At 35.1% G+C, this 15,941-nt stretch overlaps 1 protein-coding gene across 1 annotated transcript in view; it reads right to left on the bottom strand.

The window, feature by feature from the left end:
- TBC1D5 (TBC1 domain family member 5) overlaps positions 1 to 15,941 on the bottom strand; it is a 589,141-nt gene that overhangs the window by 420,038 nt on the left and 153,162 nt on the right. Inside the window, exon 4 of the mRNA XM_058290770.2 lies at positions 6,757 to 6,963. The gene's annotated coding sequence lies outside the window, so the exon portion shown is untranslated. The remainder of the gene's footprint in view (positions 1 to 6,756; positions 6,964 to 15,941) is intronic.

Genomic DNA, 15,941 nt, shown 5'->3' with positions numbered 1-15,941 from the left:
AAAAATTTTGTCACACTAATGTATAGTCACATGTAATAGAGAAAACAAACTTTAAAAAATGCAAAGTTCTTTGGACAAAATAAATTTCCATTTGAAATCCTCATATTTAAAACAAATCGGTTGTTGACATCCAATAGTAAAAAAATAGAAAATGTTAAGGAACAGGAAGGGAAGGATAAGCGACCATTATATTCACTGCTTCATGAGAATTAAGACATTACTAGGGGGGAAACTGGAAACTACAGGAAGCATTCTATATAAACAGCAAAAAATTCACATAGGGCAGTCAAAGTCTGTACATATGAATTTCTTAAGTTGCAGAAATTTTTATATTGTCTTATACTTTCAGTTTCAGTATAGGCAGAAGTGGTTCCAACCACTGAACAATTTACCAAAATTGCAACAAATCTTGAAATATAACTTATCATTTTGTGAAAAGCAAACAACTGTCACTTATATTTCAGCATTTAAGGACAGTAACTTTTATTCTAACCCATGAGTGGTTTCAATAAGTGTAATTTAAAACCTAACTTGTAATTTAGAATCACTGTATCATGCATCTATGTAAACAGTTTTAAATAGGTATATTTTCTTTAATCATCTTTAATTTCATCTTAAAAAGAATTTTCCCAAAGCAGTTTTCATTAAAAACAAATTTTTTTAATACACGGCATGTGATTTTACCTTTTGTATTTGTGTGTTTGTCATGAAAACGGTATAAAACAAATAATCTGGCCACAAACCCTGGGTGTTCAGTGCCTTCAATCAAACCACTGCAATTAATATGAAATTCTAAATAGAGAATATAATGCCACATAAATAGTATAACAGCCAAGTCCTGTCTAAGAAGCCATATGTTTTTTCCCATTGTTCAAAAAAAGGAGATGACTACCCGTCACTTATGTTTCTGATTAGCAAGGTGATTTATGCCACAATCACTAAAAATGCCAGCAAGTGAATGAGAAAATGCATAGTGACTGCACCAGATGTGCACAATAAACAGGAATCCCATTGTAATCTCTGGTACTTAGTTTATATGAAGGTAATGTAGGAAACACTCTTGGATATGGCAAAGTCACTCTTTTTTTACATTTGACTATAAATGATATGAAATAAATTGTGTGTTTTATACTTTATGGCATGCATACATTGATAAATTAGGTACCGTTTAATATCCCGACTTATCTACAAGACAAACCTGGCTAAGATCATAGGGATTAATTGCTTCAGAAGTGTGAAATGCAGCTTTTCCATTCTTTTCTGCACACTCAGTGAAGAAACAATGATTAATCACTGTTTAACTATTCTCTTGAGGATCTACAAGATTGCCAAAGCAGGACTTATCCTCATAAATCCAAAAAATACAGGTTTAGATTTGTTGCCAACAACTGAAAGAACATGAACTTAAACTCATTTGTTATCAGATTAAAATAATGTCAAGGTTTTAGAACCCCTCCGGTACACAATTCCCTTTAATCAGTGACTTCAATGGGAAATTAGATTAACACAGAAGATTTAACAAAAGCACATGATTTTACAAAAATAAACAGTTTTCAAATCTTACTAAATACCCTTAGCTTAATAATGTCAAACATACTATTGAACCTGAGCTGACAACCTCCCTTAGTTATGTTCTTTAATTCCTCTGTGCTATTTATAAAAATTGAAGTATATGCTATCAGATGAAAAACATTTTAAATGGTTATTTCACATGGGAAATGGCTACTTACATCAAAAAATTTTATTCCAGACACTATAGCTGAATGGCAATTATGTGGGTAAAAGTATTTAGTTCCAATAATATTGTCATAAATGTATTTATAAGTCTAGATAAGACTGAAAATGTAAAGCTCTAAACTTTTAAGCCTGTAGTGTGAATGATCCAACTATATATATATATATAACATTTTGAACAACAGTACATAAGAGTAGAGACTTCAAATATATTTCAGTATATATATACTCAGGCTTTCAAAATATCTATAGCCAATGTTCATTAGCATACAAGAGAAATTAAATAACTCAAGTTCAGGCAAAATTACTGTTCATAACACATAAAATTTTAAATAAACATTTTTAACAATCAAAACCTTATTATGTCTCTGTAACAAAATACAACACAGTGGTATAATGATCACATCATTACAAATTAAAGATTTTTAAAATCCCCTCTAAATGGAATTTATAAAAGTAGTTCAGACACTACAAAGTATTCCTAAACTGGGAGCAATCTAAAATGAAATCCTCGAATTTCAAAGTGAAATAGAAATACAGCCATCTCCCAATTATACAGGGTCAGTTTTTATATTTCTGATTGTGTGTTCATATAACTCTCCCTTCTAGTCTATTAACCTTCCTCCTGCTTCATTCGAGTCTTCTATAAAAAACTGGCAGAACTGCCAGGGAGTGGAGGTGAAACTTAGTCAAACGCACTGCTCATTAAGCCCTTATAAAAATGAGTAAGAAGAAGAGAAGGTGAAAACGAGATTCTGTATTTCCCACATTTGATTGTTATATCTAAGGGTTGACTGTTGCTCCATTATCATAAACTATGTGAGAACTCAGTCTAGAGAGTACATAGTAAAAACCTTAAAAAGTTCACACTAAATATGGCCAAAAAGAAAAGAAAAAGGAAAGAAAATCAATTTTCCTTACATCATCAATTTAAAGTAAAACACCTTAAAATTATGTATTATTTAAGAAATAATTCTCCAGTTAGGCAAATAACTGCCATATAGAAAATGGTTAATAAATATTTGTTCATTAAATGAATAAACAAATTAAGATTGATTCTATTCTCAAAGCTAATGACATTCTACAGAGTCTATAAATGGAGGCTTAGTCTTTTACCTTCTCCCAACATTCCTGAACAACTCCACTTAAAATTTTTCAATTCAATGAAAAATACTTCAGGAATAACCACCCTAATATGCATTATCAAAAATATACCACTAACATAAAATCCCACAGAAATAACAGATTGTACTGTTTAACTTTAAAAAGTATTAGGGTGCTACTGAAGGTATAAGGATACAACTCAGCTTGAAATGGAAGACTGGGTGGAATTTTTGCTATAGGGTTATTGCAAACAAGCTTATGCTTATAAAGGAAAAGTCACTGCAAATATGGAAGTCAATAAACTAAACACAGAAAGGCTACAGAGGGCAAAATGGCAACCCACTGGAGAAATATATTTATGAAGCACAGGGAAAATGATTTCCACATCCAAAGAAAAACGGGAAGACAAATTATATGGTGGCAAATAAAGTTATTTAACAGGGAATTGGCTAAGAAGATGGCGAAGAAATTGGCTATAACATTTGAACTATTCATCTGTGAAAAGGTAAATTCACTGAGGACCTTTTTCAGAGTTAGGCCATGAAGTGTTAGGCAGCCTCTCAACAAATAATAGATATATTTCCCATACTAGATCCATGACATAATGTGGGTATCAAAAGAAATTGAGAAAGAACTTTTATTCTTGCTTAAAGGGAAATATATTAAATTAGGACCTACATTTCAGAGGGAATCAAAATAAGGTTATTAAAAAAAACAAGTCATCTTATTTCTAATTATCATTCCCATATCAGCAAGTCCTACCAAGTATACTGGCTTGCAGTAAATGTGTAGTGCATGGACAAGTGAATGTATGGATGCACAAGACACATTGCTCAAATTATTTTTCAGCTCAGTAACCAAGGCCATTCATTGTGCCAGGTTTCAGAAAGGTGGGGACTGTAAAGAAATGAAAAAAGCTTTTTAAATCCAAGAGGTAAACCACTAGAGGTATGTAGAGAAGAGTAAGCACCAAGCAGCTCAATGTTCTGGCCTTATTTTTCCGTCTCACCCGTTAGCTCTTCAGCCGGGGGCACTACAGGACTGAAACACAGGGAACAAGCAGCTTGAACCATGTTGCAGTCTATGCCACAGAGAACTGGGCGCTTGAGGGAGAATGGGTAGGAAAAGAACCCTTACCACATCTTAGAAGCACAAGAGTTCCCATTATAACCAGGAAGAAAATGCTAAAATTCTACTGCATATTACATCCCGTATTCATCAACTGTGCTCCTGGGATGCATAAACGCAAGTTATAATGAACATAAAAGACCCTTGGCATTTGTAGATTTTTGCATTCATGATTTCACCCTTGTTCAAGCAAGCCTAAGGGTCCAGGACATGTAGTAATTATCACTTTTCCAAGATATGAATTTGAATCATGAACACCCTAGACTTGTGATTCTCTAGAACATTCTATAGAAATATTTTCAAGCTTGAGATTTTTCAGACACTTCAGAAGGTACATAATTCCTAAATGCCTATTTTATGTCTTAATTCCAATAACCCAAGTTTCTTTTAATCTCAAAATTCCTAAACTTTATTGCTCGAGCTATATAAATGAATGTATAATCCCTATACAAGAAATATTGGGTAAAATCATTTCCCTACAATGTTACTTTGATGAAAGTAATTTGTCACAATCATTAAGATATTCTGCTTTTGATCAGCCTTCTCCTATTTTCTTATTTGAAGAGTATGTCAAGATTTTCATAATCTTCTTTATCTTTGGAAGGCTCTCAAGAACTAAGACATATTGTTTGGAAAAAACATTTATCTGAGGTTTGCTAATCATTTAAGCTTCATTTGCCTTCTTCCTCCCTCTGTCAAATTCAAGTAAAATTTTGAAGAAAATAATCGTTCATATTTTTTTTAATGGCATATCAGTTCAACTCTGCATGATAGGACTAAGGATAAATTTTATCTTCTTTTTCATATTCTATATTTACTAAACTTTCTAATGCAACTTATTGCCTTTATAATAAAGAAATTGGCTGCAATTTGTTAAAAGGAAAAAATATTAAATAAAATGGTAATGGCTACTAGAAGAGACACTGTGGGAAAGGATCTGGGTTATCCTAAACTAATACCTAAGACTTTAAAAGTTAAACATGGATCTCTTTTCACAAGACTTTCATGCTACTTTACTGGAATTGTAGTTGGTGCCGGGGTTTAAGATATATCTAGGGGATCTGAATCTCTGGACTGACAATATGATAGCCACACCCTGAACCTCAACAGACTTCAGCACCTACACTCTGATTTATTGGACTTACCCCACTCAGCTAACATGGAGTTGAAGAATGTCAACCACCACACCATGGAGCCTAGAGTGCCTACAACTGAAAGCAGGAGGATTGCATCCAGTATCCATGTGGAATCTAAGCCCCCTCTTGACAGAGAAGTGCAATGGACACAACCAATCCAATGTCCACTGATAAAATGTGGCAATGGTGTGGGAAAAGTGGCCATGGTGGCTGATGGGTGCGGGGAATGGGAAGAAGAGATGAGATGTGGAGGCATTTTCCGGAATTGGAGTTGTCCTGGGTGGTGCTTCAGGGACAATTACCGGACATTGTAGATCGATCCCCCCGGGGCCCACTGGATGGAACGTGGGAGAGTATGGGCTATGATGTGGACCACTGACCATGAGGTGCAGCGATGCCCAGACATGTATTTACCAAATGCAATGGATGTGTCATGATGATGGGAGAGAGTATTGCTGTGGGGGAAGTGGGGGGTGGGGGCAGTGGGGTTGAATGGGACTTCATATTTTTTGAATGTAATAGTTTTTAAAAAATGAATTAAAAAAAAAAAGTTAAACATGTTCTAAGTCAAGAATAATTTGAGAGCATCAGCATGCAGATAAAATTTACACTGGCAGTAGGAACAAGAGAATATAAAAATACACAAGTTACTATGAAGAGATGATTCTACCAAAGATTTATCACCTTTCATATTTTAAGATCTGACCTTCAAACTTCTGTTCTCACCATAAAAGAACCAAGTAAAATAAGGCCTCTGGTGCTTTCCTGCAGTAAACCAGTGATTTCACTAAGTCACTTGACAGCTTGTGGGGAACTGGGGGAGAGATAAGAAGCAAAGAGGAGAGAGGACAAAAGGCACATTAACTGAGTCAGGAAACAAAGTGCCTGATTCCCTTTATTTTTCCCACCTAGTCAGTCAGGAACAAACAGACAAGTGATCTAAAGCAGGGTTTTGTCAACTGCACACAGGCAACCCTTCATTGGAAAGGGAAGTAAATTTAGTATGTGTTAAATGAAATATACAAAGAATAGAAAAGAATAGAGCATAAAACACATTCCAGGTAATTAGGGTAAGAACTGATTCATGAAATTTTTGTTTCAGTTTCATTTACAATAGTTATACCTATGGGAATTAGCTCATGAATATAAAATTATTTCTTACTATGGCTTACAGTAAAAAAAGAAATTGTGAAAGCCATGTATCTGAGATCCGTTCACTCTAAGTTCAGTCATTCTAATTTTTGCTCTCTAACAAATTTAGTGAATGCCCAAAGAAACTACAACAACAACAACAAAAAAAAAGATACAAAAAGTGTTACCAGGAAAAATGCTTAGAAGGGGGAAAGTTTTAAAATCCCCAACAAGGCTCAGCTAACAAAGAGAAGAAAAACAATGAGGAAAGGGGTAAGAATGGAAGCTGATAACTGGATGTAGGAGGCCTAATGAAACAGAAACAGATCAGGAAATTCTAAGTAAACGTGCTAGAGGGGTGACATTACCCGTGAAAGAGCGTTCAATCTAAACTTGGCAGAAGCGACAGGTGCGTATGCATGTACTTTTTTTTTTTTATTAAGTCTATAGAACACACAGCTACGGTAAGAGTATTAAGTAGACTCAATATTGAAATGTGCATTTTGAATAAATATATGCTTACCTTTCAGGAGAACTTTACTGACCCAAAAATCTAGTTGACACTTGAAAATGCATGTTCTTGTTTTGGGTCAAAGATAATTTCAGGCTCAGTACAACAAAATTCATTAAATATACATCTTTGCTGGCAAATAGGAAGTGAAGAGGAATCAAGAAAGAGAGTCTGGCTGAGTTCTCCTTTAATTGAGTGTGCTGGATAAACAGCATACACCTAGAAAAAGAAATAAATAAAATAGCTTTAAATGCTCCAATTCTAGAAGGAATGCTAACCCAAACTAAACAATGCAAAAAACAACCAAAAAGTTCAGGTCCAAACATTTCCGCTTTTAGGGGACATATATTAGCTTAATCATTAATCACTCTTTTGTTCATCTATTTTAACTCCCAGGAGAAAGGGAGGTATTTTACTATAATACCAATAGTAACAGACATTATAGTATCAAACAAGCAAACTTCCCTGTAAAATAAATGACTGTAGCAACTTCATTTGACTTTTCATTGAAAAAACATAAAAGTAACCACATAATGAACATACTATTCTAACATATTAAAATAATACAAAGATTTGAAGTCACATAATATTAAATATAAATTTGACATTTGAAAACAAATTTGAGAAAAAAGTTCCATTGAAAATAGATGCAATATATTAACAATATGTAGAATTAGAATACAAATGCATTCATGACAAGTGAACATTATCTGTGAGTTAAAAATTAATTTCCTTACATCTTTCTTCTTAGAGAAAGAAAAAAAATTCCCTATTATCTTTAGTAATTTACTTCCACATAAAATATTTGACACATATTTATATGTATTTCTACACAAAATATGCAAGAATGGTAAGACATTTCTTAAATATGCTATCCATTTAAGTAAAGAATCTTTTAATAAAAATAAATTACTAAACATACTGCTATATACTCTCCTCCACTTTTCACTCTCTATCAGGTCTTTAATGCCCAATAACCTGATACAGTTCACAACACGTACACAAAGACAGCAGCAGTTAGGTAACGTAATGCAAAACATCAGTCAATAACACAGAACTGAAAAACACAAGACATCTACCTGAGACATACAGAGATCCAACAGAAATTACGTCAAACACATTCTAGAGAATCACATGCTACTAAAATCAAGTTTAAAAAGTACGATTTCTAAAACATGAAAACAAATCTGGCATTAATCTCTAGAACAATGTCCAGGAGTTAACGTTTCATGCCCTTTTATGTATCCATTGTATTAAATGCAATTCATGTTTTAAGAGAATGAGTTATGAGATTCTTATATAATGTTCCCTTATTTCAACCTTCAATCTTATCTAAAAAGTTACAAATTACACTTTTCTAGAGGACACATATAGAATATAGCCAAATACTGTCAGCAACTCCTTGGGTAGCAATATAATCACCTTGTTTTCCTTGTATGGTTGAACTGAAATTTATTTATCTAAAATGAACCATGTCTGTTTCTCATCCTTCCCTTGTAAAATTACAGACCATATTTTTTCTATGGCTGGCTCTTCTGAGTGAAAGGTATTCAAATATCTTTAAAATATTCGAACATATGTGTATTTGATGAGTATGTGTTTATGTAGCACTTAATATATACCATCATACTACTATATCACTACTATTCAGAAAATTATTTCTTTAAAAAATATGACTGTAGCCAAAAGAAAATTTTAAACTGACATTACAGGCCCTTTCCTGAATAGTTCTAATTTATACAGATTTTAAATATACACTTTTACACGGAAGCCAATTTTACCTTTCCTACATCGCAAAGATAGTAATTAAAACTGTAGTCATGACAGCATATATCCAATAAAAGATGAGACTAATAAACCATTAGAAAAATCAAAATAAGGAGAAAAGAGAAAAGACTTATTGGCAGAATTAGGAAATACAGAAGATCATATGAATAGTAAGACCATATAAAACAACTGGACTTTCTCAGCAATCCATATGTAAAAGGATTGTTAAGTACAATCTCACTGAAAGGATATACCAGTTCTTTTCTAGTTATTCTCTAAGGAATTGCATAAATATTGAGAAATCCAGAAATAGATATACACAGACACATACAAAAATTATTGTCAGTGTATAACTTACTGCTGCCCTGGGACTACAATAATTTATGTAACATCTGTTTTCATATTTTTCTAATTTTTTCCTAATTAACATGCATATTTAACACATAAATACTCAGACTACGGCTTTTTTCTGCTGTGACTCCTTTTTCAAAGTTTTACACTCCTCAGGATAATTCAGGATAGATGGAAACCAAAATCTTATTAGAAGAACTAATTTTAAATAGCAAACAATACTAAACCAATTTTTATAAAGTACTAAAGTCTTAGGGTTTTCACAACATTTCAATCTGCCATCAAAAGTCCTATATTTAGTATAAAAGGCCTAAATACCACTAAACAAAATAAAAGCATAAGCCTAATATTGTTTTAACCATCTTCTTTTTAACTTTCATAAAACCTGGAGAACCTATTATCATCTATTATTTCTTTCTTGGTAAGTTTTAGTAAAATTTTAAAAATTTTATTCCTTAGACAACTAACATAAATGAACACATTCCATACAGTGAGCATCAAAAAGTATAACTATGAAGCCATAATACCTTTTCCATGTTGAAACCTCAAATACTCTGCAGATCCAAGGAAAGCAGAAAACTTTTACTTTAAAGCCCATTCCACTACAATCAAGTTTTGGGAAGTTCTTAACCTTTACTGGGAAATTCAAAATTCAAAAAACTATTTATTTTATTTTCAAAAGAAAAAATAACATCAGAGGCAGATCAAACCAATGTACAATAACTAAAGTATTCCGAAATAATAATGGCTTCTTTGACAACACTGTAACCCTGTCTGTACTCACCTCACTTAACAATTAATCATTTTACGTTTTAACTGCCTAGTTAGACACTTCAGCCAGCCATATAATGTCTGTCATTTATTGTCAGGGTTATTCTAAGCCTTTGTAAACAAGAAAATTGTCTCAGCCCCCAATAACTTTACATTCTTCTTAGGAAAAACAGAATCAAATAACTATGTGAATACGTAACTGCAAAATAGATAAACATTGTTAAAAAGGAGACATTAGATTTTATAACAGGACTCTTGCGTTAATCCAGAGATGAGCAAAGGCCTATGAAGGGCGCTTCAAGAGGCGTTCTGCAAGGTCTGGGCAGTGTTCCAGGCTGCAGACACAGCAAGGACAGGTCCACAGGCAGGTAGGAGAACAACCAAGACAAAGATGAGCAAGAGGGGCTGAGGGAAGCACACCTGGAGAGGAATACATGTAAAACAAAAGGGGGTCAAAGTCACTGAGGGATTTTCAATAGGATCTGACAATCAATTCTGCTTTGGAAAACTTATCAAATTCCGCTGAATTATGGAGAGAAAAAAGAGAGGAAGCAGGGGAGGATTCACGTATAAGAAGACAACAGCTTAGACTAGGGTGATGGTGGTAAAGATGGAAAAGAGAAAGAAGGAGATGTACGGGATAATGATCAGCAGGATCAAAATCTACATTAGATTTTGTGAAGGAGATTTACAAGATAATGATCAGAAGGATCAAAATCTAAATTAGATTTTGTGGAAAAAGAAGATTTATGGGATAATGATCAGCTGAATCAAAATCTAGATTTTGTGGAGAAAGCAGATTTTCTCTTCACTGAGGAAAAGAACCTTTTCAGTAAAACCATGTGGTGCTATAAGAAAGTCTGGAGCTATAAGAAACAAAAGCAGAAAATGAAGGGGAAAATAAATAATTCAAAAATAATACTGGAGATGTCAATGACCCATTTTCAGTAATGGACAAAACAACTAGAAAAAACATCAACAAGCAAAGAGATATCTTGAACAACACTATAAACCAATCAAGACCTAACGAACACTCCACTCAACAAAAACAGAGTATACATTCTTCTCAAGTACACACAGAATGAACAATCACCCGGATAGACCATATGCTAACCCATAAAACAAACCTCAATGAATTTAAAGGCTAGAAACAATACAGTGTTTTCTCTGACTACTACGGAATAAAAATACAAATTAGTAACAGGGAAAAAATTAGAAAACTCACAAATAAATATGATGAAAGGCCACAATATACCTCTAAATCACAAATGGGTCAAAGAAGAAATCAATAGGAAAACCAGAAAATACTGTGAGATAGGTGAAAATCAAGACAAAATATCAAAACTCATGGGATACAACTGCATATGTATTTAAAGAGAAATTTAGAGACGTGAATGCCTGCCTTAAGAAAGAAGATCACAATTGCCTGCATTAAGAGAAAGAAAAAAAAAAACTCAATTCTGTAACCTAAACTTCTACCTTATGATAATGGGGAAAAAAGGAAAAGCAAACTAAATCAACAGCAAGTGGAAGGAAGGAAATAATAAAGATGAGAGTGGAAATTAATGAAAGAGAAAGTAGAAAAATAATAGAGAAAAATCAATGAATACCAAAAAATCGTCCTCTTAAATAAAATTGACAAAATTTTAGTTAATTTAAAAAAGAAAAAAATAAAGACTCAAATTAATGGAATCAGGAATGAAGGAGAGAGCATTATTACTGATCTTATAAAAATAAAAGATTATGAAGGAATACTATGAGCAGTTGTATGGCAGTATTATAAAACTTAGATGAAACGCACAAATTCCTAGAAAGATACAACTACGGAAACTGATTCACAGAGAAATGGACAGTCAGAATAGACCTATAACAAGTGAAAAGCATGAATCAATTTAAAAAACAACAACCACCACCAAGAATACCCCAGTCCCAGATAATTTCACTACTGAATTCTTTAAGACTTTCAAGGAACAATTAATAGCAATTCTTCGCAAATTTTTTCAAAAAAAAAAAGAAAAAGGAACACATTACATCCTAACTCAATCTATAAGGCCAGCATCACTCTGACATCAAAACCAAAGAAAGAAAGCAATATTTATTAAGAATAAGGACACGAAAGTCCTCAACAAATACTAGCAAAATGAATCCAGCAACTTATTAAATGAATTACATTCTGCAGTGGAACAGCAACAATCACCCAAGTACAAGGGCAAAGACCAGTGAAGAAGGATGCTCCGATGATGAGCCCTTGATACGGATGACTATGCTTATAAGCCTGTGTGCCTGAAATTTCAACTAGGCCTAGAGCTGCAGGGTGCCTAAGAGTTACCTCCTGAGAGCCCCCATGTTGCTCAAATGTGGCCACTCTCTAAGCCAAACTCAGCCTGTGAACGCATTACCTTCCCCCCATCATGGGACATGACTCCCAGGGATGAGATGAGCCTCCCTGGTGCTGAAGGATTACTACCAATCACCAGCTGGTGATGCAACTAGAAAAAGACCATGGATAAAAGGGGGAAACAGTAAAGACAAATGAGTTTATATGGCTAACAGTCTTGAAAAAAGAGTCACGAGGTCATCAGAGGGGTTGTGCTTATGCACACCCCTGCAGGATCCCAGAGACAAAGTAGATACGACCCCAGGTAGTGGTGCACCTGAGGGCTATGGAGACACACAGGTTCTATGGGTATATGGGTTGGCTCTGGAGTTCAGTGCCTTGTCAGGGGTCCTACTTTGGAATTTGTGTTCCTGAGTATGATGGAGGCGGACTCAGATGCGACCTTTCTACTTATGCCTCTTCTGTCACTTTTACTGAACCAATGGTTGGCACTGGGATTGGTATATACCAAGGAGACTTGAATTTCTGGCCTGGCCGTGTGCCAGCTGGGCCCTGAAGCTCAGCAGAGTTGCAACTCCTACTCTCTGGTTTGTTGGACTAAAATATGGATTAGAGTGAACTTACTGGTATTCTACTATAGAACTACTGTGACTAGCAATGGAAGAAACTGTAGCATTGATCTGGAGAAAGTGACCACAGTAGTTGCTGAGGGCAGGGAGAGGCAAGAAGAGATGAGATGCGGGGGCATTTTCAGGACTTCGAGTTGTCCTAAATGATATTGCAGGAACAGATGCTGGACATTATATATCCTGTCATAAGCCACTGAATGGACTGAGGGACAGTGTAAACTACAATGTAAACTCTTATCCATGCGGTGCAGCAGTGCTCCAAAATGTATTTCCCAAATGGAATGAATGTGCCACAATGAAGAAAGAGGTAGATGATGCGGAAGGAGTGGGGGGGTGGGGGATGGGGTATATGGGAAGCAATTATATTTTTTAATGAAACATTTTTTGTGATCAATGTATCTTCTTTAAAAAAAGTCTAATAATAATGTAAAATAAAAAATTAATTAATTTAATTGATTATACACCATGACCAAGTTAGATTCATCCCATGGATGCAAGTCAGTTTCACAAACATAAAAAAATAAAATAAAAAATTAATTAAAATATAAATAGAATAAAAGAAAAAAATCACTTCATCATCTCAATAGTTAGAGAAAAAAAACATTTGACAAAATCCAATACCTTTTCTTTCTTTGTATCTATACTTTTTTTAGAAAGATATTTAGATTACATAAATGTTACATAAAAATAGAGGGGATTCCCATATGCCCCACTCCCTTCCCCTCCCACCCAATTTTCTCATATTAACAACATCCTTCATTAATGTGGTACATTTGTTACAATTAGTGAACACATTTTGGAGCATTGCCACTAAGTGTGGATTATAGTTTACATTGGAGTTTACACTCTCTCCTGCAGATTTTTGTAAGTTATGACAAGAAAAATAATGGCCTGTATCTGTTATTGCAATGTCATTCAGGACAATTTCCAAGTCCCAAAAATGCCCCCAAATTACACCTAATTTTCCCTCTCCCTCTCCTCATAATCTCCAGCAACCACTGCCTCCACATCAATGATAAAAGTTCTTCCATTGCTAGAATCACAATAAGTCTGTAACAGAATAACACTAAGTCTACTCTAGTCCATCATTCATTCCCAATCCTGAGAATTCAGGGATGGTGATGCCCACTCCACCTCTAATTGAGAGGGAAATTAGATCCCATGGGGCAGATGGATGGAACTACCTTGCTTGCAGTTACAGACTCTCTCTATTCCTTGAGATGGTCGTTGTCCATCATGATCTCATTAGTTGTCCTGGGTGAGTCCAATGAACTGGAGAGTAGGTGTTGCAACTCTTTTGAGATTCAGGGCCCAACCAGTCACCCAAAGATTTAAATCTCCTGGACATACATCCATCAACTCTAGCACTAACTGTAGGTTCAAACAGAAGGGGCAGAAGAGCCATGTGTAAGGAAACTACAACTGAGTCCAACTCTGTCACACTGGGAAGCATAAATTCCAAAGTAAGGCCCACTGGAAGGGTGCCAAACTCCTGAGCTGTCTGCCCTGCCTATAGTATCTGGATGTCTCTAGAGCCCTCAGAAATCATGCTATTTGATGTAATATTTACTCTGGCAGTCAATGAGTTCCTGCTGAGACATGTATAAGCATAACCTCTGGAATGACCTCCCAACTAACTTAGAAATCTCTTAGCCATGGAAACTCATTTGTCCTTACCTTTCCCACATTTTGGTAAAGGTCTTTTGACAGCTGAATTGCAAGTTAGTGCTTGGTAGCAATCCTTTGGTGCCAGGGAGGCTCATCCCCTGGAGTCATGTCCTCTGCTGGGTGGAAGGTAATGCATTTTATCCTTCATTCCTGATTCTAGTAATTTGAGTATTTATTTTTTAAATTAACTAAGACTTTGTCAATTTTACATAAAAGGATCAGCTTTTGGTATTCACTGATTTTTCTCTATTATTTTTATTTTTCTCTTAGAGAGAGAGGCCACATTTGTGCAACAAGGAGGCTCTCAGGAGGTAACTCTAAGGCACGCTGTAGCATTAAGCTAAGTTTCAATTTCAAAAGTAAAAGTTCATAAGCATAGTCATCAATATCAAGAGGCCATCAATAGTCCATCCTCCTTCACTAGCCACTGCCCCTGTACTCGGGGGATTCCCACTGTCTCATTAGAGAATGTAGCAGGGCTCCCCAGGATGGGAATTCGATATTCTTAGTATTATTGACTCTCTATCCACAGTGCTAAATAAACAGCTGTTGAAGCAAAACATTTCTGGATGGTCTAATCAAACTATAGCCCAAAGAAGAAAACTATGTTTTTAGGTCTTATATATAAAGAGTGGATATGTGTAGCTTTACATCTTAAAATGTAGTAAATGACAATGCACCATGAACAACTGAACACATTCATATGCTTTATAGGTATACTCCAGGTGAACCTTCTCCCATGTATCCCCCATCCCTGACACTCCATACCAATGATCCTCCCTGCCATAGTTGTAACTCTTTTGTGATCCAAAACTTCAAAAATGAAGCCAACAAAATAGCCAAATACAATTAATTAAAAAATGAAATAAAAATGGTTTTAAAAATAACAAAACACAAAAAATTTAAAAATAAATTTGAAATAATAAAAAAACCCAAACCTGCCATATGATTCAGTAATCCCACTGATGGGTATATTCCCAGAAGAGCTGAAAACAGTGACACAAATAGATATGCACACCAATGTTCATAGCAACATTATTCACAATTGCCAAAAGCACCCCAAATGTCCATGAACAGATGAAAGGATAAATTGTGGTAAATATATACAATGGAATATTACTCAGCTGTAAGAAAGAATGCAGGATAACATGAATAAATCTTAAAGACCTTATGTTGAGTGAAGCAAGCCAGGCACCAAAGGACAAATATTACATGACCTCACTGATATGAATTAAGCAAACTGAAGAGACTCACAGAGCTAGAGTCTGTAAGACAGGTTTACAGGAGACAACGGGAGAAGAAGGTTGTGAGCCAATGCCCATATGGGTAAAATCTAAGATAAGGTGGAAGGGTATACTTGTGCAGTGGATGGGCATGACAGTGGTGCAGTGATACTATTGGGTTGGGTGATGCTGGTTTGGAGGAGAGGGTGAGGAGGGTGGGCTGGACTGCCACGGAACTGGGGGGAGGTTTGGGAGAGGAAGCACGTGAACTCTGGGGATTTGCAGGTATGTGGTTGAAACTACAATGTTGAGAATGTTCTTTTGGCAATATGACAGGAGAGGTTACTAGTTTAGGGTATTGGATGTGGGAGGCATTCAGGACAGGACGCACCTGGGGCAGGCCTCTAGGGAATGTGCAAATGATCATTTAGACATACTGTGTTGTCTCAG

The sequence above is a fragment of the Dasypus novemcinctus genome, chromosome 31 (assembly GCF_030445035.2).
Source record: "Dasypus novemcinctus isolate mDasNov1 chromosome 31, mDasNov1.1.hap2, whole genome shotgun sequence".
NCBI lineage: Eukaryota > Metazoa > Chordata > Mammalia > Cingulata > Dasypodidae > Dasypus > Dasypus novemcinctus.
Note: the sequence above shows the minus strand (reverse complement) of the source record. Positions and strands in the feature narration are given on the sequence as shown.